The sequence below is a fragment of the Ascaphus truei genome, chromosome 1 (genome assembly GCF_040206685.1).
Source record: "Ascaphus truei isolate aAscTru1 chromosome 1, aAscTru1.hap1, whole genome shotgun sequence".
NCBI lineage: Eukaryota > Metazoa > Chordata > Amphibia > Anura > Ascaphidae > Ascaphus > Ascaphus truei.
In genome coordinates, this window is record NC_134483.1 from 215,194,855 (window position 1) to 215,217,920 (window position 23,066).

The following is a 23,066-nucleotide window of genomic DNA, read 5'->3' on the forward strand; positions in this document are numbered from 1 at the left end:
TGTAAAAGCAAATTAAATATTCTTAAAAACAGTTTGTGGGGAGAGAGAGGCATGCATGGAGCAGCCATGATGGATGTGTGAGGCAAGACGTCTGTCTGCACCGGGCCTCCAGAAGCAACTTTATTGGCCAAAATGCATAGTCATATAAACAAACACCGTGGGGTCACATGCCTGAAGGGGAGTTCGATACAGGGACGTGATTGTGGGCAGCAGGATCCTCCTGGGGAAGCTTTAAAAAATGAGCCTGCTTGAGGCACATACACAACGAGCCTGCAGGGTGAAACAAGGGGGGGGGGGGAAAGAGTGGACAGTCAGATTGGGAGTCTGAACAAGTGCAGGTTATATAGAGCTCAACTTAGAGATACATTGAGGATCTATTCAGAAATATTAAAACCCTGCTCCAGCAGCTAATGCAGAGCACCCTAAAAGAAATTTAGGAGGACATCAAAGCAATGGCGAGTGCATGCACAAGTTGGAAAAGAACATGGATGAGGTACTTACCGATCACGGGATAATGGATAAAGATATCCTGGACATGAGGGTAAGGCTGTTGGCTCTGGAAGAAAAACAGGATTATGAGAATTGTTCACGCGTCAACAACCTATATCTCAAAAACCTCCCAGAGATGGTCACTGAGCTCTAAGAGGTGCTTGAAGGATGATTGAAGGCAAATTTCCATGCACAACACTGCACAGTTGATCCTAGACAGAAAGCATAGGCCTTGCGACCCAGATACTAATTAGGGGACAAGCCAAGGATGCGGTGAAACGATTTAATAATTATAAAACAAAGGAGGCGGTTTCTGGCCAATACGAGAAATAATGAATGTTTAATGCCTGGGGAACACCTAATATAGATCTTCAATGACCTTGCTCGCTAAACATTCATGCATAGAATGTCCCAAAAGCAGATAACTTAGGTCCTAAGAGAGTCGGATACAAGATATAAATGGGGATTTCCATTCCGCTTTCTGGCTCCAGAAATGACATTCCTGCATCTACTGTATGAAGAATCCAGAGGAGGGATTGGTGTTTCTAGAGCATCTGGGCCTACACCGTGACCCACCATCATTGCCCCAGTGACCAGTTTGGAATATGGCAGAGGGTGATCGAAGAGGTGTGAAAGTGGGGCAGGCTCCAGGACTGAATGTTCGTCAAGAATAGACCAGTGAGTTTGCACGATGGCTTGATTCGACCATCTCCTATGGTGGTTCTAATGTGGCTCTTTTGGTGTGACACTTCCTGATCTCTTTACTATTATCAAAATCTGTCTGCAACTAAGTGCTTTCATACAGTATGTGATGATGTGCTTTTATGTTATACTGGGAGAGAACTTTAAAGTATAAAGGTTTATAAGACGCAGTGCTAACTGATATGTTTTACAATGTGATGCAGAGCAAAATATATGTCCGCTGTGCAGTGCGGACGGGGCTGTTTTGTGTCCTTGTCCATACCCACAAGGATGGTGAGTGTAGGTTTTGCTGTCATGCCCCCTCCTGTTATAATTGTTCAATTTTTTTTGAGACCGTTTAGCTAGTGTAGAAATCAATAACACCCTTATGCTATTCCCACTTTGTCACCCTCCAATTGTTTTTTTTTTCCAGGGGTCTCACCGGTTCAGAGGTATTCAGGCCAGGGTGCTTGAGGAGCAGGAAATCCATACACTATTCTGATTTAATATAGGGTTAGGTCTTCCAGTCTACCACTTAAGTATAAATAATGTCTATGAGATTAATATCCCATAATGCAAAGGATCTTAACAGGCGTATCAAGAGAAGAGTGGCAATCACAAGCTAGAAGAAGCTGTCAGAACAAAGGTAATAAAAAAATAGTGGCTGTGCATCATTTGTTTTTCTTTTCACTATTGTTCTACTCATCTAACACACGATCAGCATTCTTACTCAGAGAGACGGATGACCCGTGGAGAGAACATAAGGACACACAATTTATGTTAGTACTACGTTGATATCATTGATACCCTGTGGATGAATATACTGTATTACTTCTGTGACTATACTATGTGCATGGTTGTTCCAGGACACCGTTAATATTTGTATTTATGTATTTTATTTATATATTTTTTCTAGCTTCATGTATGTTTTAATGTGGTACAAATTTTATATTATGTATGAATGTGTTTGTACTGCTGCTAGTATTTCCAGTGTCTATATTATATGACATCCATGCTGCCAAAAACGGGGTTCATTACATTCTGCTCATATTACTCACCCTCTCTGCAGCATTTGATACTGTTGACCACACTCTTCTCCTTTGAATTCTCCATACTCATGGTATTCGTAACACTGCACTATCCTGGATCTCCTCTTACCTCTCCCATCGTACTTTGTGTCTCTTTTGCTAATACCTCCTCATCCTCTATTGATCTCTCTGTGGAGGTACCCCAGGGCTCTGTCCTGGGACCTCTTGTCTTTTCACCCTCTCTCTAGGTGACCTAATCACATCTCTTGGGTTCAAATATCACCTCTATCCTGACGACACACAAATTTACTTTTCAACTTCTAACCTTACACCTGCTGCACTAAAATTTCTGAATGTCTCTCTGCTATATCATCCTGGATGGCCCTCCATCGACTTAAACTTAACATGGCAAAAACAGAGCTCCTCATACTTCCTCCCAAAGCTAGACCTACTACCTCCTTTCACATTAATATTGGAAGTACTATCATTCACCCAGTAGCCCAAGCACGCTGCCTAGGGGTCACACTCGACTCCTCTCTCACATTCTCCTCTCACATTCAAAAGCAAGCTAAAACCTGTCATTTTTCCTCTGCAATATTACAAAGATTCGCCCTTTCCTCTGTTGCTTGACCGCAAGAACTCAGACCCTCATTCTCTCCCGTTTCGACTACTGTAACCTCCTGCTGTCTGGCCTTCCTGCCGCTCACCTGTATCCCTTACAATCTATCTTAAATACTGCTGCCAGAATCACTCTACTATTTCCGAAATCTGTCTCTGCATCTTCCTATCAAATCCTGTATCACACACTCAATTCTTCTCCTCACTTGTAAAGCTTTACACTCTTCTGCACCTCACATCTCAGCCCTGATTTCTCACTATACACAATCACGACTCTTGCATTTGGCTCAAGGATGTTCTCTCTACCCCTCTAAAGCCCTCTCTCACCTTAAACCTTTCTCACTGACTGCCCCACACCTCTGGAAAAACCTTACTCAATATCCAACAAGCACCCTCTCTATCCACCTTTAAGTCCCACCTTAAAACACACCTGCTTAATGAAGCATATGCGTAGCTTCATGACTGATTATTTACACCTCATACATAAATCTTGGCCCCTTGCAGATGCACTTACCAGAACGCCCTCATACTGTCTCTGCACGTTTTTCCTACCAACCAATTCGACTGTAAGCTCTTCGGAGCAGGGACTCCTTTTCCTAAATGTTACTTTTATGTCTGAAGGACTTCTCCCCTTTATGTGTTATTTATATTATTTGTTATTTATATGATTGTCACGTATATTACTGCTGTGAAGCACTATGTACATTAAAGCACTATTTAAATAAAGACATACATACATGCCAGAATTCTCTCTTTTGTGACATAGTTAAAGTTAATTTGATAGGATAAATAGAGAGGGCTATAAATAAATGAGACATGAATAATACTCACAAACCCGAGGAAGCAGGAAACCCCTGTGAAACGCATAGGGGGACAGAGGACTGGAATCAGTGATGGACAGCAAATCCTGGAAGTGATGTCAGACACCAGCAGTGATGTGAAGAGGACTACAGCTACATGAGAACAAGGGGTTTCCATTTTCACTGGCTCCCAAGTCCTGTATCAAAGCTCAAAAGAACTGGCAATTTCTGAGTGTGTAGGATTTATCCCTGTTTTAAACTATATAAACATCGTTTAATATTTGCACTATGAAGCTGCTCTGCTTTTTCCACATATAACACTTCATTGAGAGATGGCAAACTTAGAAAAGAAACATCAAAAGATACATTTAAGTGCCTGTGGTAGGGGCACTTGCATGTAAGTGCATATCTTACCAGAAATTTTGAAAGCTCCAAAACTTTTGAATATTCTTCACCATATTTCCTTTTTTCCTTTTGTTCTGAGGTCGCGCTGATTTTTTCTGGAACAATCTTCATCTAGACATGGAACAGTCTATATCATGCAGCACTTAGACATTGTTTAGTTTAGAATTCTATTATCCCGCTGGTTAGCGCTTGTCCTTTGTTTGTTCATCGTGATATAAACTTGGTTACTGTACAAGACTAGATTTTATCTCTGTGTACATGGACATTTATTTTGCTTATATGCTACATATCAGATCACATTCTCTTGTAAGCATCAAGATCCCCTTTCACGTACAGAAGCAGTGGCCGTTATTCGAACACTTCACGCATTGTATACCTCGGAATGTCATGGCGCGTGATTTCTTCCAACCATACCGCCTTAAGACGCGAGTGCAGGTGAGTGCAGAAAATGGCATTTTAGTGTTCAGGTTTTTAAACACCTGAAATTGACACAGTAGCACAGTACTGTACACATTACAATTCATTCATTTCATTGCACAGAAAGAAACAGAATCCATTAAATTCAAACAAAGCAACCGCGATAAACACGTGTGCCTTGGCTGATTGGCCGCGTTAATGCTGCGTGGAGTACAGCAGAGTACACGAAAACGGCTCCGTGATTTGTTCGAATAACGGCCGCTACGTCTGTATAAGAACCTGTCAGCTGACATTTTTTATCCAGGGAACTAATTTTAGTATTAACTCTGCCCAAGCATTTTATATTTTAGAACTTCCCACAGGTTTTTATGGCATCTCAAAAACGAGGAGTAGCGATGCTAATCTCCAAAACGAGTCCGTTTATAATCCAAGAAGTGAGAAGTGACCTTAAGGTTGCTTTCTAGTAATCGTAGGGGAGTTTAACGGTGTTTGCATAACATTAGCAAACATATACTGTATGCTCCCGATGAGAACAGAGCTCAGTTTTTTAGAAAGCTATTTAAAGTCCTGGATAAATGTGTAGTAGGTCAGCTTATTCATGCAGGAGACTTTAACACTACATTAGATGACACTCTTGATAGATCTAGACCTTCTTCAAATTTCCAGTATGCCCAAAGAAAAGGGAAATTACGTCCCTTAGCAATGGCCAGAAAAAGTTTAGCTTATCTGATACCTGGAGAGAGGTACATCCGCATTAAAGGATTTACACCTTCTATGTGTCACACACATATACATATACACACACACACACATATATATGCACACACATACATATATACATACATACATATATATATATATATAGTGAATAGATGAGAACAAGGCACTCAGGCATCAGGTAAATCAAGGTGGGTGCAAATCCTGTATGAAATAATAGGCAATACGATACCGGATGAGCGAATATCAGAGGCAGCACTCCACGAGGTAGTCAAAAAAGAGTTGTATTTAGTAAGACATCAAATCCAACGTTTCGGTCCTACACACGGGACCTTTCTCAAGGTGATGTACATACAGAGTGCAATTGAACACATATATATACCCTAACAAACCAAAACAGACCGGTGCAACACATAATTTAATTCAAACTAAAACTTACATGCTAAATGCAGGACCCTCCCATTGCAACCAGGCAGTCAGGCATTAACTGAGACGCAATGATGAATCTATCCTGTGAAACGCACTCACTGCGCATGCGCGGGTCAAGGGTTATAGGCTATAAGTCAAAAACAGCTCTGTCGCGTGTCAAAGAGCCAGAGGGGGCGCATGTATGCATTTCATTAGTTACATGCGCCCCCTCTGGCTCTTTGACACGCGACCGAGCTGTTTTTGACTTATAGCCTATAACCCTTGACCCGCGCATGTGCAGTGAGTGCGTTTCACGGGATAGATTCATCATTGCTTCTCAGTTAACGCCTGACTGCCTGGTTGCAATGGGAGGGTCCTGCATTTAGCATGTAAGTTGTAGTTTGAATTAAATTATGTGTTGCACCTGTCTGTTTTGGTTTGTTAGGGTATATATATGTGTTCTATTGCACTCTGTATGTACATCACCTTGAGAAAGGTCCCGTGTGTAGGACTGAAACGTTGGATTTGATGTCTTACTAAATACAACTCTTTTTTGACTACCTCGTGGAGTGCTGCCTCTGAGATTCGCTCATCCGGTATCGTATTGCCTATATATATATATATATATATATATATATATATATATATATATATATATGTATATATACAGTGTTCGACAAACCTATACATTTGCTCGCCCCGGGCGAGTGGATTTAACCCCCGGGCGAGTAAATATTGGCCCAAGCAGCACACGTTTGGTACTAGGTGGCGAGTAGATTTTTTTTGTGTGGCGAGTAGATTTTTTGGTGATTTGTCAACCACTGTGTATATATATATATATATATATATATATATATATATATATATATATATATATATATATATATATATATATATATATTAAAAAGTCTGTTGGCACTCCTGTAGGAGCTGGTAAGCTGTAGGTGCGTGTCCCATATAGTTACATAGTTACATAGTACATAGTAGATGAGGTTGAAAAAAAGACTTCTGTCCATCAAATTCAACCTATGCTAAATTTAGACAACAGATACTTTAGCCTATATCTATACTTACTTATTGATCCAGAGGAAGGCAAACAAAAAAACCCATTAAGGGGAAAAATTAATTCCTTCCTGACTTCAAGAGTTGGCAATCGGATTAATCCCTGGATCAACATCCTTCCCATGTATACTTATTTGGTATATCCCTGTATACCTTTTCCATCTGAAAAGATGTCCAACCTTTTTTGGAACAAATCTATTGTATCTGCCATCACAGTCTCCATGGGTAATGAATTCCACATTTTAACTGCCCTTACTGTAAAGAACCCTTTCCTTTCTTGCTGGTGAAATTTCCTTTCCTCCAACCTTAAGGGATGGCCCGAGTCCTTTGTACTGCCCGTGGGATAATAGTTCTTTTGAAAGCTCCTTGTATTGTCCCTGAATATATTTGTATATAGTTATCATATCCCCTCTTAGACGCCTCTTTTCTAATGTACATAAATCTAATTTAGCTAGTCTCTCCTCATAAGTTAGATTGTCCATCCCCTTTATTAATTTAGTGGCTCTTCTCTGCACTCTCTCTTGTTCCATAATGTCTTTTCTTAGGATTGGTGCCCAAAATTGTACTCCATATTCAAGGTGTGGTCTTATTAATGCTTTGTAAAGGGGCATAATTGTGTTTACTTCCCTTCCATCCATTGCCCGTTTGATGCAAGATAAGATCTTGTTTGCCTTTGCAGCTACTGCATGACATTGGGCACTATTGCTAAGCCTGCTGCCTACAAGCACTCCTAAATCCTTCTCCATCAAGGATTCCCTCAATATATCTCCATTTAATTTGAAAGTCGCCTTTTTATTCTTGCATCCCAAATGCATAACCTTACATTTATCTGTATTAAACCTCATCTGCCATTTACCCGCCCACGTTTCCAGTCTCTCCAAGTCCTTCTGAAGAGAAATTACATCCTGCTCTGAATCTATTACCTTACACAATTTAGTATCATCAGCAAAGATGGAGACTTTGCTTTTGATCCCAACCTCAAGGTCATTAATAAACAAGTTAAAAAGCAGGGGTCCCAGTACCGATCCCTGAGGTACTCCACTCACGACTTTAGCCCAACCTGAAAAAGTTCCATTTATGACAACCCTCTGTTGTCTGTCCTTTAACCAGTTTTCAATCCAGGTGCATATATTATTACTGAGTCCAATTTTCTTTATTTTGTACACCAAACTCTTGTGTGAAACCGTATCAAAAGACTTTGCAAAATCTAAGTAGACCACATCAACTGCATTACCCTGGTCTAAATTCCTACTTACCTCCTCAAAGAATCAAATAAGGTTAGTTTGGCAAGATCAATCCTTCATAAATCCATGCTGACTATTACTAAGAATTTTGTTTTCCATTAGGTATTCCGGAATATTATCCCGTATTAAACCTTCAAGTAGTTTCCCTACTATTGAAGTCAGGCTTACAGGTCTGTAATTTCCCGGTTGTGATCTAGCTCCCTTTTTAAATATAGGCACCACATCTGCTTTACGCCATTCTTGTGGTACTGAGCCGGTGGAAATGGAGTCCTTGAATATTAAATATAATGGTTTTGCTATTACTGAGCTTAACTCCTTGAGAACTCTTGGATGTATGCCATCGGGGCCAGGTGCCTTATTTACTTTAATTTTTTCAAGTTGCTTATGAACTTCTTCCTCAGTTAACCAATTGTTCATTAATATGGAGGTTGTGGCTTCCTCCTGCGGCACTACTATTGAACGTGATTCTTCCCTGGTCAACGGAGGCAAATAATTTGTTTAATACCTCAGCTTTTTCCTTATCTCCAATAATCTGCCTTCCCATCTCACACTGAAAGGGTCCTATATTTTCTTTTCTCATTTTTTTGCTATTAAGGTACTTAAAGATTTTTTTAAGGTTGACCTTACTTTCTATCGCAATCCTTTTTTTGATTATCCATTTTTGCTAATTTGATTGCCCTTTTGCATTTTTTGTTACATTCCTTATAATTCTGATACGATGTCTCTGTCCCTTCTGACTTAAATAATCTAAACGCCTTCCTCTTCTTGTCCATTTCCTCCCCTACCTTTATTTAGCCACATTGGTTTTGACTTATTTCTTTTATACTTTTATATAAAGAATATATCAATATGATACCGTTCCACAGTCTGGTAATCAGGAGATGTGTGTGTGTGTTTATATGTATATATATATATATATATATATATATATATATTAGCTGATATACCCGGCATTGCCCGGGATGTAATTTTGGGGGGGCGGGCGACAGGGTTGGGCTTCTCCCCCCTTGACAGCTAGGTGGGTGACTCAGTTGATTGAGTGTGTGGGTGGATGGGTGACTGAGTGGGTGGGTGGGTCTATGACTGAGTGGGTGGGTGGGTCAGAGACTGAGTGGGTGGGTCGGTGACTGAGTGGGTGGGTGACTTTGGGTCGGTTTGACTTTGCGTCGCTGGGTGGGTGGGTGACTTTGGGTCGCTGGGTGGGTGGGTGACTTTGGGTCTTTGGGTGGGTGGGTGACTTTGGGTCGGTGGGTGGGTGGGTGACTGAGTGGGTGGGTGAGTGAGTGAGTGGGTGGGTGACTGGGTGAAAGTGGGTGACTGGGGGAAAGTGGGTGACTGGGGGAAAGTGGGTGACTGGGGGAAAGTGGGTGACTGGGGGAATGTGGGTGACTGGGGGAAAGTGGGTGAATTGGGGAAAGTGGGTGAGTGAGTGAAAGTGGGTGAGTGAGTGAAAGTGGGTGAGTGAGTGACTGGGTGGGTGTGTGGGTGGATGTGTGGGTGTGTGGGTGACTGGGTGGGTGACTTTGACTGGGTGACAGTGGGTGGGTGGGGGACGGTGGGTAACTGTGTGACAGTGCGTGAGTGGGAGATGGTGGGTGACTTACCTTGACCGGGTGGTGTTTCCTGGCAGCAGACGGTTCCCCTCCTAGCACGGATATCCCCGTGGCATCAGGCTCGGGCAGGAGGTGGTTCGGAAGCTCGCGGGGGGGGGGGCAAGAGTGGCAGGCTGGGGCAGGAGGCCCGGCCCGCGCTTCCCCTCTGTCCGGGAGCGCACGTGCAGGAGTCCGGGGGAGTGCAGGAAGCTGGGGGAGTGCAGGAGGCCGGGGGAGTGCAGGAGGCCAGGAGAGTGCAGGAGGCCAGGGGAGTGCAGGAGGCTGGGGGAGTGCAGGAGGCCGGGGGAGTGCAGGATGCCGGGGGAGTGCAGGAGGCCCGGCCCACACTTCCCCTCCGTCCGGGAGCGCACGTGATAGTGCGTGCAGGGGGCCGGGGGAGTGCAGGAGGCCCGGCCCGCGCTTCCCCTCGTCTGGGAGCGCACGTGATAGTGCGCCTGGGGATGTTGCGGAGCGTGTGGGTTTGGGGGAGGTGGGGGAGAGAGTGAGGGGCACTGGGAGAGGGGAGAAGGGGAGAGGGGAGAGGGGGGGGGAGGTGAGCTGCGGTCGACGGGGGAGAGTGAGGCCAAGCAACAGAGTGTGTGTGTGTGTGTGTCCCCTTTGGCCCGTCACTCCGCCTCAGGCCAATGAGAGGTGTGCGGGGGCGGGCGGGCCAAGGGACCAATGAGATTTCCCCTAGGGACACAGGACATCCAGACAGGCATACCGTGCTTTCACTAATATAGTATAAGATATATATGTGTATGTATATATATATACAGTTGTATTTGCATATTTGCTTTCCTGTGGAGGGTTTTTGTCACTTTTTTTACTCACCATAACTTAACTCAGTATTATGGTATAGCCTATCCCATAGCCGCTTTGCATACCCAGTTAGAATCAACCCCACACTGATGAGACCCATTAAGGTCGAAACAGCTGTCTGTGGGTGGTTATCTGGGTATGCACCTTAACCCTGGCTGTGCTCAAAGCTGTGACCATGCAGCAAGCTTAAGCCTATAGGGAACCATGTTAAAAATGGTTTTTGAGGCAAAAAGTGACACTGTGTGCTCATTTGCATGTCATTTCCCAGAATCCCTTGCTGCAGTGGAAGTGCTGTATGCTGGGTGATAATGGGGAAAGGCGGGGTTGCAGACCTGCCTAAGACATGCAGATGAGCATACAGTTGTATTTGCATATATATAATAATACTGGGTTAAGTTATAGTGAGTAAAAAAAGTGACAAAAACCCTCCACAGGAAAGCAAATATGCAAATACAACTGTAACCCCACACTGATGAGACCCATTAAGGTCAAAACAGCTGTCTGTGGGTGGTTTTCTGGGTATGCACCTTAACCCTGGCTGTGCTCAAAGCTGTGACCATGCAGCAAGCTTAAGCCTATAGGGAACCATGTTAAAAATGTTTTTTGAGGCAAAAAGTGACACTGTGTGCTCATTTGCATTTCATTTCCCAGAATCCCTTGCTGCAGTGGAAGTGCTGTATGCTGGGTGATGATGGGGAAAGGCGGGGTTGCAGACCTGCCTAAGACATGCAGATGAGCATACAGTTGTATTTGCATATATATATATATATATATATATATATATATATATATATATATATATATCCCATGTTCCCCCACCCTAAGAGAGATTCACTGCTGTTACCTGTGGTTGGTGCTACCTGTTAGGCTCACAGAAGACCCTGAGCATCTGTCATTGTTGTTGGGGATGGACAGGACAAGCTTTTGGTTCTTGGATAGTTCTTCTCTCAGTGTTTCAGGGCAGATAGATGCAGTCTCCTGTGGAAAACACTCTCACCCTCTCCCAGAAGAACTGTAGCCTCAGGCAGGAGTATAAAACAGTAACTTGCATATTCTTTATGGTACAGCAACGGCATACCAACATATTGTAATGGTGCTCACCACAAACAGGACAGGACCGTGAGGCTGAGGTGGGGATGTTAGTGACCACCGACCTACAACCGCGTTTGGAGTGCAGGGTCTGGGTCATGTAGCCGGGTCAGGAAAGGAGAAGTCAGGGTAGTTGTGATACTTGCCGTGGTCTGGGATTGGAGAAGGTAGAATCGTCATTATCCATAGTCGGGGTAAAGGAGCAGAGATGGTGGGAGTCTGGAAGTAGGCCAAGGTCTAGGGGTCAGAGAAGGAAGGAGTCCAAGTTAAAGCTGGGGTCAAGGCACAAAGAAGCAAGACAAGAATATAGCAGGGCAGCAGGATGCTTGAGGCAAGCACACAATACACAAACAGAAGTTTATGCTCAGCCAATTTGCTTGAGGCAAGGCTGAGAATATAAGGATCAGATAGCCAATGAGAGTGCAGAACAAGGCTGTGAGCAATGGGTCATTAACAAAGGCTGTCCACTGATAGGCAGGGGCGGGTGTATCGCAGGTGTGGAGTAGCTGATAGTATTAGCCCTTTGCGTGCCTGTGTTAGTGCGGCACCGGCGTGTAATCCTATCAGTACAAAGAACGTCCACCATGACGTCACGGACCGCGTCGGGGGGGTAGGGCCGAAGCCCGATCCTGGTAGATGCAGTGCGGTGCTTGCGTGTGATCTTTGGAATGGGCACGTCATGGGACATCAGACAAGGGTGGGGCCTAAGCTTGATCCATGCAGTATCCCCCAGCCTGGCAGCACGACTCCTGTGCACAGCCTCAGGGTGAGGTGAGTCACCTGACTTGTCACGGGGGCGGGACCGAAGTCCAATCCTCACACATATACAGCATACATCCGTACACTCTCTTTCTCTGACAGCAAGAGAGATTATCCCCCACTGGACCCTACATAACCCAGCAGAGTGTCACCTCACAGCTTGCTGTTCTCTTTGTCCCTGGACTCAACCCCCAAGGCATGAGGCCCCAAAGGTCTATCCCTGTCTCCCACACTCCTTGGTGGAGTATTGGGTTGATGCTACCAATCCCCTTAGGGAGGGGATGGAAGGTGAGCCCCTCCTTAGGGAGGGGATGGAAGGTGAGTCCTCGCTCCAGACTTCCACACAAAACTAAATTTGGAACGGCAGCTCCTTCTTGTTACCAGGGGAGGGGCTCCAGGTCTCAGCCCCGTGTGGGCAGTACTCAGTCCATAAGCCACCACCCCCCCCAGTCACTCAACAGAAAGGGCAGATTTAACCTTAACACTGCCTGCGCTGGTACCAGGATTTACTAGGGCATCCTAGTATTGCACGTGTTACTGCATCCATATGTGAGTTTACATTTGGCTGTTTTTATATATTTTAATAAATATTGTTGTACTTTCCACACTATCTTGCTGTATTCTCTCCTTATCATGCCTTCCGAATATCTACTTGGGAGAGGCTAAAGAAGAGGAGGATTGAGAAGATTTGCGTGGGATTCATGATGACAGCAAGGAAGAGGTTAAAGCACAGATCCTCTCAACTGAAAGTTGCAAGATTTATCTTGTAAGTAGTTCAAAGTGGTCGTACTGTCCTGTATGCACATGTCCAAATATACTGCGCAATTTGTGTTTTTTCTTTAACCCTTTATTAGGGGGGACTAACCGAATCCAACTGCAATCGTCATTTTGGTTGCGAACATCATTTGGACATTTAAAGGACTGCACTGTATGGACACTTTCTACTGTATTAAGCGCCAGGTATCCCATATGGTTTTTGTACCAGGACTTTCGTGTTGGGCAGAGAAATTAGTAGCCAGGGGCTGCATCAGGACCGTCTTAACAGCATTATATGCCCCCAGGCAAAGCAGTGCACTGGGCCCTGCCTACACAACCCCAGCCATTAATTGCCTCCCACAAATCCATTACAATATTCTGCTTCCATAACATTGCAAGCAATAAAAACGGCAACATTTCTCGCGAATGAAGACATGCCAACTCTCCGCTACAAGTCGTAATTTTTCTTCTTCTACCGAGTTAGCGGGAGATTTGAACGTTGAGGCGGGTGATCGGAAAATGTGTGCTAAATTCTGGTTTGTGCATAGATTTTCATGGGGCCCTATGCTCGTGGGGCCCCCAGGCAACTGCCCAGCATGCCCATGCATTAAGACGGCACTGGGCTGCATGGCTACATATTCACCAGGATCGATTATATATTTGCTGACTCAACTTTCCCCATTGATTATAGGGGCAAATATTCACTCCATAACCTGGCCGGATCATGCCCCATTGGAAATTTCAATAAAGGGTCTATATCTTAAGTTGGGTGTCGGGCCTGGTGACTGAACAAATCACTCCTGAAAGTCCCAGAGGTAGTATCCGAGATTACTACAGAAATAAGAGATCATTTCCATAATAAGAGTTAGAGCATTTAAATTTATTCATTCATTTTACAAAAACTTCAGCAACATTTTGGCACCCCATTTATTAGGTTTTTTAACAATATTTTCAATTGAGCCCAATTCCTGCTTTCCATGTTAGAAACTAAAATTATTTTAATCCCCAAAGAAGGTAAGGATTCTGTCTGATGTAAGAGTTACAGGCCCAGCTCATTGTAAGCTTGCAAACCATGCTAATGTGTCCCCTCTTTTTTGCAAGTCCTAAGACTATCACTGCGAACGTTCTCTTTACCGCTCTGATAGAGGAACAATGGTCATTCACAGGTACATCTCAGGACTTTCTATTTAAACGTGTGTGTGTGTGTGTGTGTGTGTCTGTCACTGTGTGTGTCACTGTCACTATGTGTGTGTGTCACTGTGTGTGTGTGTGTGTCTGTCTGTCTGTCACTGTGTGTGTCACTGTCACTATGTGTGTGTCACTGTGTGTGTGTGTGTGTCACTGTGTGTGTCACTGTCACTGTGTGTGTGTCACCATGTGTGTCAATGTCGGTGTATGTGTGTGTCACTCTGTGTGTGTGTCACTGTCTGTGTGTGTGTGTGTGTCACTGTGTGTGTCACTGTGTTTGTGTGTCAATTTTGGTGTGTGTGTCTGTCACTGTGTGTGTGCGTGTGTCACTGTCACTGTGTGTGTGTGTGTGTGTGTGTGTCACTGTGTGTGTGTCACTGTGTGTGTGTGTGTGTCACTCTGTGTGTGTGTCACTGTCTCTGTGTGTGTGTCACTGTCACTGTGTGTCACTGTCTCTATATGTCACTGTCTCTGTGTGTGTGTCACTGTCTGTGTGTGTGTGTGTGTGTGTGTGTGTGTGTCACTGTCTCTGTGTGTGTGTGTCACTGTCTCTCTGTGTGTGTGTGTGTGTGTGTGTGTGTGTGTGTGTGTGTGTGTGTGTGTGTGTGTGTGTGTGTGTGTGTGTGTGTGTGTGTGTGTGTGTCACTGTCTCTGTGTGTGTGTGTCACTGTCTGTGTGTGTGTGTGTGTGTGTCACTGTCTCTGTGTGTGTGTGTCACTCTGTGTGTGTCACTGTGTGTGTGTGTGTGTGTGTGTCACTGTCTGTGTGTGTGTGTGTGTGTGTGCCACTGTCTCTGTGTGTGTGTGTGAGTGTGTGTGTGTCACTGTCTGTGTGTGTCACTGTCTCTGTGTGTGTGTCACTGTCACTGTGTGTGGCTGTATCCACCCCTCCAAATTCCATCAACATGGCTGCGTGACGTAACGTAATGCACATTGCCATAACAACGAGACGCTCCATGACGTCACGCGGCATCAAGTTGACATGACAACGGGACGTATTATGGTGCCGAGGCATCACGTGATGCCACATTGTCATGGCAACATGTCTCGTTGTCATGGCAACGGAGTGCGTCACGTGATGTAATTTGTTTTATAAAATTTTTTTTAATGTGTCCCGGTCTTTCATTTTGAAAATCTGGTCACCCTAAGCAAGTGGTAAGTCTGCTCCATGCCTTCCTTGCTTCCCCCCCCCCGCTCCGATTTCCCCCCCCCGCTCCGATTTCCCCCCCCGCTCCGATTTCCCCCCCCTCGTTCCGATTTCCCCCACCCCCTGTTCCGATTCCCCCACCCCCTGCTCCGATTTCCCCCTCCCCCCAGCGCACGTTCAAGTCCAGAGCAGCAGCCACCGCCTGAAGTGATGAAGGACCTGAGTATCACCAGGGCGGCGCAGGTAAGCAAAGCTCCGGGGGGGGGGGGTGAAGGGGGTATAAGAGGAGTGAGGCTTGGGGGAGGGGGTATAAGAGGGATGAGGAGGGGGTATAAGAGGCTTGGGGGATGGAAGAACGAGTCTGCAGAGGGAGAGACACCTCACTACCGTCTCTCCTCCTCCTCCCCACACCGGGCAGCAGCTGCGGAGGAGGACACCTGCTCCGCAGTGCCACAGTGTAAGATGAGGGAGCCACTCAGGGGGAGGGCAGGAGGGCCCTGGGACATCACCAGGCCTGTCACTCAGTCACTGAGTGACACCTAATCCCAGCATCATTGGTCTCCCTGAGTTCAATACATGTTGTATGATTAACTTTTGCAGACCCCTCCCCCAGGCCTCCCCCAATGATCTCTGCCCCATAAAATGACTCAGTGTGATCTAAGCTGTCAGACAGTCCCTCATGCATCTCAAATTGCCACTTCTTGCAGCTGATTGTCATTCTTGTTTGGAGAGAGTCTGAAAGTGAGTGAGTGTATGCGTGAGTGGGTCTGAGAGAGTATGTGATTTCCCCCTGCACTGCTCTGATTTCTCCGTGAATACAGACACCAACTCACAGTCAGTCATAGTCACCCAAGTGTCAGTCAGTCACCCAAGTGTCAGTCAGTCAGTCACCCAAGTGTCAGTCAGTCAAAAACCTGGAAAACCAGTTGCGAGTAGCAACATCATCAATACCAGCTAACATCACACGCCTCACCTAAGAGAAGCAGTTCCAGCTATCACATTAGGGGTGAGTTAATTAAATGTTTGACCAAATATAGCAAGCTAATTTTTAAGTTGATAATTTTGTATGGCCCGAGAATGATTTTATAAATATCCAAATGGCCCTTGGCAGAAAAAAGGTTCCCCACACCTGTTGTAGAGGCATGGTGGGTATTTTAATGAAGTGTGTGTGTCATTATGTTGTACTCTTTGATAAAGTGTGGGGTGCCACGTGAAACGCGTAAGAGCCAACGTCTTGCTGTTATGTGCCAATAAAAGTTTTTGTACTGATACAGAGCAGTCCGGTTTACACTTTGTCCCGAAAGCAGCTGTACAGCCTTACAACTCCTTTTTCCTGTGTTTGTAGAATGGCCTAGGTATCAGATATCGTACAGTAGATAGGTCATGTCAATTCGGCAAAATGTACCTACCCAGAATACTGTACCTGTTTCCCACATTACCCATACCAGTTAAATGTAGTGATATCCAAGCATTGCAAAAATATATATCAAAACTAATCTTGAATAACAAAAAGACAAGAGTTAAAAACACCTTGCTACAGCAACCCACAAGTTCTTGTTACGCCGGTGCTGTCCGCAGACCAGACCCGTCCCTTATACTGACGTGGGGACATATATATGCACGCACCCGCAGCAGAAGGAGTGTGTCCGGAGTGTGGTGTTTTGGCGTTGCCAGGCCAAGTGGAAATAGCTGTAGCAATACTTGCCGGTACCGGAACAAGAAGTGGTGTCGTCGTTGCCGTTAGTCAAGGTCTGGGAGAGGAGAGATCCGACCATGTGACTGCGTAATGCTAAAGACCCCAACACTAGGACAAATGAATGAATAAATAACCAGATACTGTAGGGGGGACCCCTAAAAATAAACTTGAGAGAAGACAGGTACTGGGTTGCAGTCCCGGATGGTAAGCTCACTAATAAGTGACGCTGTTGTTAACAATAACACCAGAAAGATTGAGCATAATAACACCCTATAACATACCAATTGTCTAAATAAAGTCCTGAGCAGGAAAACATGTAGCAAGCGATTGACTCACTCTGAGTGCTGCACAGTCCATGCGATCCAAAGGTGAGGGGTCCCCAGGTGTGCTTCCATCCAAGGGTTAGGCTTTTAGGGAAGGAGGCTCTCCATTGCCCTGTTTTTCCATGACCAATAAATAATCTTTTTATGGGATACGCACCCCCCTTTCTACTTTTTTGATACCTACAGTAGTGCTCTTCCAGTTTATCTCTTTCTCAAAGAGGAAAGATCCGGAAGGTCGGAGTCCAAGCTGAGATCGAGGGGCGTGAGAAGCATCGAGGTCAAGTGAGAGCCGGGGTCCAGAGCCAGAGAGTGAAGTCCGCAAAGCCTGGTCGTAACCTGAATAAACGAAGAGAAGAGAGAGAGAGCCAGCATAGGCAGCCGCTAGAAGAGACTACAGCCGCGGCCCCGTTTATTCTCCAATATTTCCGAATTTTTTCCGAATGCCACGCACTTCACCGCACTTCACCACGTTCATGCCGCATTCTGACCGCATTCATGTTGCATTCACACCTGCGGTTGATGTGTTTATTTTGATAATGGTTCAGATTTAATTGGTTGCAATTCTTCGCGTATCCACCAGATGGCAGATATTCATGAATTGTAATGCGCATGCGCTTCAGTAATGTGTCGACTTGCAGGTGTTTAAAAAAATACCACAGTGGTCTATTGTAAATTGACATTGGTACTGAAGAAGTTACAATAATGTATCAATTTAGGCTTTTCATATTAAAAACTAAATGCGCAGTGTCTGGTGTTCTATTGTCCTGAAAGTTCCGAGATGAGGGCACTGCTGCAGTCCGTGTACCAAAAACCCGACAGAACGTACGCTTATTTAATATGGGCCGCGATTAATGCAACAGATGATAAGATGGCAACAGTTGATCAAATTTATCGGTATTTTATCGAAAACTATGACTTTTACAAATTTTCACCAGATGCTCGTGTGTGGAAGTGTGCAATAAGGAAAAAGTTATGTGCCGATCCATGTTTTTTTCGTATTGATCCCGATGTTATTGGAAGGGTATTGGTGTGTATCACCGGGTTTTTCCCGTATCTATGATCATGGAGACTTCAAAAGGCGAAAGGTCATGTTAAAACCAACTAAGAAACATCAGTCGCAGGCAAGCAATACGCCAGCACCAGCACCGGCTTCCAATAAAGGTCCGACCGTCAGTGAAAACCTGGTGACCGACAACCCTTGCTTTCTGTCCCCGCCCGGATACCTGCAGCCTTAGATGGATTTCGCGTACAGATTCCAGCAAGCTTGCATGTACCTAAGCGATTTCCAGCCTGATAAGCTGACTACAGGTGTAGTAGTCCCACTGTCACCTGTCAACTACGTGTATGATCAAGAATACGGGACTGGCAGTGGCTCGGCGCCAGCTGATTGGCAAAGTCTATGGTGAGTAATGTTGCAGTATTTTATTCTGTTTTTGAAATATCAAGCGATAAGCAATATCTCCTGTAAGCAATATCATTGGCTGAGCAGATTCTACAGTAGATAGCTGTACTGCACAATTGGTGGAAAGCTAGGCGCATGCGCATTGGAACCTTCTTGAAACGCATATGCGTGTCATCACATCTACAGTAGGCGCATGCGCATGTGAACCGGAGACGCCCCCCGAGAAAATCATTGGTGGGACTGACTGTGGGAACTTCTTTAGGGGACTGACTGACTGCCCATTACAGTAAAACTTTTACTTTTTTTTTGTTCCTCAGAAAAGAAAACTTTCTCATCTCATGCGGAAAACGGCAAATGGAGGGATTTCAATGGATAATATCGCTTTGTGTTACAATGCCTGCACATTGCTGAATCTGAGTAAAAAAAAACACGTACCGGAGTCTACAGTTTAGTGGCCGTTGTTATTGAGAAGGATAGAATACCTGAAACAGTATGCTGATGTGTTCAGACCGTATACAATACTTTTTTATATATACTGCATAATAAACCCGAAAAAATAAAAAGTATGCATTTATTCTACATGTATTATGTTAGTATGGTTTACAGTCAGCACAACAGTATGGTGTTACTGTATTAAAAAAATTCTTTATTCAGAAAATTTAAAAAACGCAACATCTTTATTAAAGTACAGAAAGTCAAAACATTTACAAAAAATAAACAACAGTTGAACAGACACGCAAATTGGATCCCCACCAGATTGTCCTTCCAGGGCCGATGCCTTGTATGGCGCAAAATGCCATTGATGGAGTCTCGAAAGATTTTCATTAAAGGGTCTGTAATTGAAAAATAGCGCCGCAATTCCTCCACAATAGTCCATCTTAAATTTTCAGAAGCGCCCTTTTTTCGCGATTTCCTTCGTAGTTTACATTGTTGGCCCACCCTAAGTACACCAAGTAGGACACATGGTGCTTAAAAATTAACATGGCATACTTCTGGGGTAAACCAGCACCCTTCACCCTATACTTCTCCCTGAGTGGATTGGGCAGCTCGCGCAGGATGATGTCGGGCACCGTATCAATGCAAGCGTATGTAGGTTGGGTTCTGGGAGAGTGTGTTCTTCTGGGAGCGGGTATGCTTGTGGCGGCGGGCGAGGGTAGGTTGTCTGGGAGGAAGCTTTCCTCCTGTCTTGGTCGCCGTGTTGTCTCCTGCGTGGTCTTGACGGGGTTGTCATGTTATCCTCATGATCGGCATACATGTACACAAATTCTTCTGGTGGAGGTGGTGCGCTTGGTGTTGGAGGGTGGTCGAAGGTCCCATTCATCACATCCATGCCACCCTCCTGCTCCGGCATCAGTTATACAGGGGCATGAACACCGAGCAAATTATGTATCCCCGCTATATCAGGCTCTATCTTCTCCATCCGTCGATCCATCTTCTCCATCCGTTGATCCATCTTCTCCATCCGTTGATTCATATTTAGCGTGGTCTCTAAAAGCAGATCTATCTTTACCAGCATAGTAGAGTTCCCGGGGATATCTGCACTTAACCCATTCAGCATGCAGTCTAACGAGCTGGTTCTTGTGCATGGCGCACTATGGACATCTGGGTTGATGGGTGCTACGGAGGATGAGATGGGGTTTCCCTGGAGAGAAGCGGCAGCGTCGTCGAAGAGGGATGGAGGAGGCGACCTGTGGATTTCCGGGCGAGAAGCGGCAGAGTCGTCTAAGCGTAATGGAGAAAGTGACCCGTGGATTTCAGGGACACCAGCGGCAGCGGCGTCGAAGATCAGTGGAGAAGATGGGCTGTGGGTTTCCGGGAGAGCGGCGGCAGAGTCGTCGAATCGTATTGGAGGAAGTGGCCTGCGGGCTCGAAGGGTTGGCTGCCATTTGTTTTGTGTTGAGTGTACATCACCGTATTTCTTCTTGACATAATAAGGCTCACGTGTATTAAAACCCTTAGCCTTTGGGGTCAGCAGAAGGTTTTCTTTATTAGCCTTAGCCTGTCGCTTTGGCCTTGGCTTGGAAACGGCTCCTGCCTTTCGCTTTTTCTGCGTGACAGGCACGGCAGAGGCGAGTGGCTTCCTGCGTCTGTAGAATCGGGGTTGATCCATGGAAGCAGATGGCACAATGCAGTATCTGGACAAGGGCAAGTTCAGATACAGATCATCGAGTGGGAGGCTATGCAAAGTGTGTAACCTTTTATGCATGGCGACGAGGTACAGGTGTTAAAAGTGGGCTTACTCTAATGTGAGTCATTAACGTATAAATACACCATCCATTTTGTGGATTCACTGCACATTGAATACACATCGACTAAACATCGAATATACATTCTTGTGTTTGTATTTCTTTCTACTCACAGCAATGCCTGTTAAAAAGATTTCAAAGGCTCTCAGCATTAAGGAGATGTACATGAGCGGACACCGAATTACAGATATTCAACGCTGGTTAGCTGCTTCTGGCCTCGTTGTGCCATCAACCACCGTGTGCTATCATGCACACGGAAAAAACAAACAACGCACGAGGACACCAACGGTAACTAACGCGTAAGTATATTTATATAACTATATAATACAGTATATCTATTATTGTTTATATTGCTGCATATTAATAGAACTAAATAGTATAGATGTATCTAATTTTATAGTTAATTCAGTATATTTATATAACTTTTTTTATTTATATAACTATAACTATATAAAACTATATAATACAGTATATCTATTATTGTTTATATTGCTGCATATTAATAGAACTAAATAGTATAGATGTTTCTAATTTTATAGTTAATTCGGTATATTTATATAACTTTTTTTATTTATATAACTATAACTATATAAAACTATATAATACTATATAACTATATAATATAGTATATCTATTATTGTTTATATTGCTGCATATTAATAGAACTACATAGTATAGATCTATCTAATTGTATACTATTTTTACTGTAAATGATGTGCGGTACTTCTGGCCTACTGCACTGTAACTTACCGGATTGTTGTTTTTCTGTACACTGTAGGGAGACAACTCTTCTGGTCGATAAAATAAGTGAAGAGAATGATGAGAAGAGTGCCTTAAGGGTGAAATACACTCTGCAGCAAAATCACAATCTCACTGTATCCGAGACCAGCATAAAGAAGATGAGATGCAGAATTGGATGGAAATATGGACGTGTGAGGTTAGTACTGGACAGTACAGGAGATTAAAGTGTTGTTTAAGAAACTGTACTGTACTGAACCTATAAAATTATTCCTTGTCATTACAGAGCGTACCCTATGATAAGGGACGTTAACAAGATTAAGAGAGTGGTCCAGGCCCAGGCATGGATCGACAGTGGAGAAACTTTCCAGGATAGCATCTTCACTGACGAGTCTACTGTATCGCTGGAGAGATTTGCCACCTTTGCATTCCACAAAAAAGGTCGCATATCTATGAAGCCGCGTCCAAAACACCCAGTGAAGATGCATGTGTAGGGTGCCATCTCTAGGCGTGGACCAGGATGCATTGTCATCTTTGAAGGTACAGTAAAATGTATGTCACACGCTTTTGCCTTATGCACTGTACTGTACTAGTGTGCAGTTTTTCGAGCACTTTTCTTTTCTTGTTATAGGAATCATGAATTAAGCTTTTTTCCAAGAGAAAATTGTGCCTGAGATTGTGGACTACATCACACGTGAGTTCCCAGATGGTCACAGTTTCTACCAGGACAACGATCCGAAGCACACTGCATCAACAGCGCATATTCTTGAGCGCGGTATCAACTGGGTGAAGACGCCACCGGAGTAAGTGCGGTAACCGAGTCTCATTTTTTCCCACTGTTTTTACTGTGTACTGTATCTCTTTAACTAATTGTCCTTTTTTCCCCCCTCCAATGACAGACCGCCAGACTTCAATCCTGTTGAAATGGTCTGGTATCAGCTGAAGGACCATATCCGAAAGATCGTGAAACCCTCCAAGAAGGATGAGTTGACGCAAGGCATAATGATTTTTTGGAACAATGTACTCACCGTGGAACGATGCAATAAATATATTGACCATATTGCGACTGTGTTGCCCATTGTGATTGCGCGTAATGGGCAAGCATCAGGAAGGTAGTATGGTATAGTACTGTACTGTAGTATTGTAAGTACAGTATGATACAGGTAAGTATGGCACAGATTTTATTTCCCTGAGAGAGCAGCACTAGCCATCTGGTTAAAAAGTATTTAACAGTAGTCACAGTATACAGTAGTTTAAGTGTAGACTAGTTTGACAGTAGTAACTGCATACTGTAGTTCAATATGGAGTAGCTATACAGTACACAATGCCATAATATGCACCTACAGTAACTGCACAATTGTTTTATTTCCTGAGAGAGCAGCACTAGCTATCTGGTTACAAAGTATTTGACAGTAGTCACAGTATACAGTAGTTCAAGTG